General features: G+C 46.6%; 1 pseudogene; it reads left to right on the forward strand.

Moving 5' to 3' along the window:
* Window positions 1–293: 293 nt before the first annotated feature.
* Window positions 294–411, forward strand: LOC124614669 (annotated as a pseudogene).
* Window positions 412–3,809: the final 3,398 nt, after the last annotated feature.

The raw sequence follows: 3,809 nt of genomic DNA on the forward strand, positions 1-3,809 counted from the left end.
TCCATCATCTACTTCTGACGTCGGCATGTATGCGTTGGTTTGCCGTCGATTCTGTTGAGATCATCACTGACATGTTCACTGCAACACACTTTCCGCCCTACTTCCCTATTCATACTTAAGCATACTCCGTTTGCATGATTTTCTCGTCCTGTTGGTGGTGCTCTATATTTTCTGACCAGGAAACAAAAAATCGTTCTCATTCTTCCATTTCAATTCACTGACCCGCACTATCTCTAAGACTGGGACTTTGCATTTCCCCTTTCGGAATTTTTAGCAACCCTAAGACATTCCGGGGCAACGGCCTTGCCGCAGTGGATACACCGGTTCCTGTCAGCTCACCGAAGTTAAGCGTTGTCGGGCATGGCCGGCACTTGGATGGGTGACCATCCAGGCCGCCATGCGCTGTTGCCATTTTTCGGGGTGCACTCAGCCTCGTGTTGCCAATTGAGGAGCTACTCGACCGAATAGTAGCGGCTCTGGTCAAAGAAAACCATCATAATGAGTGGGAGAACGGTGTGCTGACCACACGCCACTCCTATCCACATCCTCAGCTGAGGATGACACGGCAGTCGGATGGTCTCAATGGGCCACTTGTGGCCTGAAGACGGAGTGCTATACCACATCAGAGTTCTGACATTCCACGCTCTGACTGGTTTTTCAATTTTTTTCTCTTGGCCACCTTCTTTGGAAACTTTTTGTATTGGCGAATCTATACTGAGACTTCCTCGGTGTCGGGATACCTGTCCTGTGGGTACATATGACTTGTCTTGTGTGGAATGGTTTTCATTGCTTTCTGCATCCTCATGCTGTTGATCACTGCTGATTCTGAAACTTCCTGGCAAATTAAAACTGTGTGCAGGATCGAGACTCGAACTCTGGACATTTGCCTTTCGCAGGCAAGTGCTCCACTATCTGAGCTACGCAAGCACGATACACGACCCGTCCCCACAGCTTAAATTCTGCCAGTACCTCGAGTCCTACCTTCCGAGTTCGAGTCTCGGTCCGGCACACAGTTTTAATCTTCCAGGAAGTTTCACATCAGAGCATGCTCCGGTGCAGAGTGAAAATCTCATTCTGACTGCTGATTCTTCCTCTTTTAGGGATAGTTTCCCACCTCAAGGTGCAATGAACCGCTATTCACTCCTCCGCTGTTTTTAATAAGGCCTTTGAAAGAAAGAGGGTGACTCCTCACACAGGAAGTCTTCGGTCGTTATTACATTTTAAACCAAAATTTAAGCCGTCACTGATATCGAGCTCGGCATTTGCGATGTTTTTAGCGGTATTCATAAACTCCGTCCCTAGATCGGGCCTTCTAAAGTGAACTTTATCGTGCTTGTGAGATCAGTTTGTTGGGAATACCATTAAACACTAGTTGGGCAGAATGGTAGGAATGGGGTGGCTGGTATTCACGAGTGAGGACAACCCACTATAGTGTGTTTCAGCCGCCGAGCCCGGTAGCACCGGAGACGTCTGGAAAGGGCGACCGCTCATACTCGTCATCACCGATTTCGTCCAGATTGATGATACAGACAGGCCTTGGTCAGAAGTGAAGTGGGAGCCCCAGACATCCAAGCGTTTAGAAAAAAAGTTGCATTTTTGGCGGGCGTCGAGTGAGGCACGAGCCATTTACATTAGCCTGGTCTGGAGGCAGCGGCTGGCGTAGCGGAATAAGTGCAGAACGGTAATAGGGGAGTCTTTAGTCTCTTTGCAGAAACATTTTTTTTAATTTTAAATTTTACGTTACTTACACAGCAAATGAACATCAATAATACTCAACATATTTTATTAAATAATATTTTAATAAAGTGCATGAAAAGGAAAGGCAACGGAACTGAGCCGTGCTGAGACTCGCGTTGGTGCTGTTTGTAGGTTCCCGTCCTCTGTTGGAGGCCAGGCGGTATCGTTTAGTTGGCAAGGTTGCGGCTGTTTGTCTTCTTCTCGTGTTGACTGGTGCCACTCGGTTTCGCAAGCGTTGCCTGTCCGCTAGTGGCAGCAGCGGTGGTTATCGATATGTAGTAACTGTTGCTCTATCTTTGGGTCGACGTCATTGTTTTGCCGGTTCGAGTGCGTGTGCGAGTTCGGTTAGGGACTGAGGAGAAGCCAGGTCCGCGCAGAGCGGGGACACGCCGGTACCACTGGCGGCACACATGGGCTGCTGGATGGAGGGGCTGCGGTCACGAGGGTGAACGACTTCTTGGTGAACCGGATCCAGCAAGCTTTAAGATGAGTGCATTTCAATCCAAGTGGAGAAACCTCCACCATTGTGATATCTCGCTTGGTTTCGTGTTGCTGCTCGTAGTGTCGCCGAGGCGAAGAGCAGGGAGTGGAGTCCTTTGGGAAGGCGGATCTGATTAGCTTTCCTCGACTTCTTATTACTGTTTACTGCGTTCAACTTGTTACAATTTGTTAAGCTCAACCAGTGGTAATTTTTATTGCCTGGTGGCAGGTTACGCCCCAGATACCTGCCCTAGGGGTTTGCGTATGTAACGGCAGTGTACGTTTCCTCGCCTTGCCGCTGCTGTCTGGTAAAGCGTGTAGTTTTGGCAGCTTTCATGATTGTAGACCGGTTGTGATTCCTCTACTCTGGTGGTAATGATTGCTTTCTCGTTCCAGGGGCTTTAAACACAGTATTATGGACGTAGTGCAGACCTCCGGTTCCGTCCTTGGCTTATTATTCCTTCGTTGCATTTGGTTTATCAGACGTCAGTAGCTTCAGCAAGACTATCATTAGTTATTCGTTAGACTGCCGCTAGTCTGAGTTACCATCTTGTGAAATGAATGCAACTCTTGGTTGCCTATCTCATTGCTCGCGAAAGTGTTTGTTGCCTGACCTTCTCAGAGGTCGATTCCGGGAGCACCGTCTGGATCAGTTGTTTGTTTTTTAATTAACTTTTGCTATTGCATTTGCTGTTTTACAGCAGGTTTCAGATTTTTTTTTATATTATTGCCGTTCCTGACGTGTAAGGCTTTCAGCCCTGATTGTGGCAATTTGCTTTAAAATTCTAATTTGGTATTTGTATTTTAGAAGTAAGCCTTAAAATCTTATTTACTGCCATTCCTGGAGTTTGATGCCTTCTGCTGTGTTTGTGGCGACTTACCTTAATATATCAATACCTGTAAGTTGTAAATTTTAGCGAGTTCTTAAACAATTCTTAATTTATTGACATTGCTGGCGTGTAAGGCCTTCTGCTCAGATCACAGTGGCTTGATTTTAAAACATTATATGTTGTATCTGTATTTAATGGTGATTTGATAAATTGAAACTCACTGAAAACACTATTATTTACACTGTTGTTTATTCCTTCATTAATAACGTGTGGTATTTTTTATTTATTGTTGAGTCTGGAATTACTGATTTAAAATAAATTGTGTGTAACTGTAAAAGGCAACCAATAGTGACTGATTACGGCCCCGTCCAGCCGGCCGTTGTGGCCTAGCGGTTCTAGGCGCTTCAGTCTGGAACCGCGCGACCGCTACGGTCGCAGGTTCGAATCCTGCCTCGGGCATGGATGTGCGTGATGTCCATAGGTTAGTTAGGTTTAAGTAGTTCTAAACTCTAGGGGACTGATGACCTCAGATGTTAAGTCCCATAGTGCTCAGAGCCATTTGAACCATTTTTGAGCCCCGTCTGCGGCTGATCCCGGCGGAGGTTCGAGTCCTCCCTCGGGCATGAGTGTGAGTGTTTGTCCTTAGGATACTTTGGGTTAAGTTTTGTGTAAGCTTAGGGGTTGATGACCTTAGCAGTTACGTCCCATAAGACTTCACACACACATATGAGCCCCGTCCACAATCGTAACCGAATCCTGCCT

Source organism: Schistocerca americana, chromosome 4, assembly GCF_021461395.2.
Source record: "Schistocerca americana isolate TAMUIC-IGC-003095 chromosome 4, iqSchAmer2.1, whole genome shotgun sequence".
In the NCBI taxonomy this organism is placed as follows: domain Eukaryota; kingdom Metazoa; phylum Arthropoda; class Insecta; order Orthoptera; family Acrididae; genus Schistocerca; species Schistocerca americana.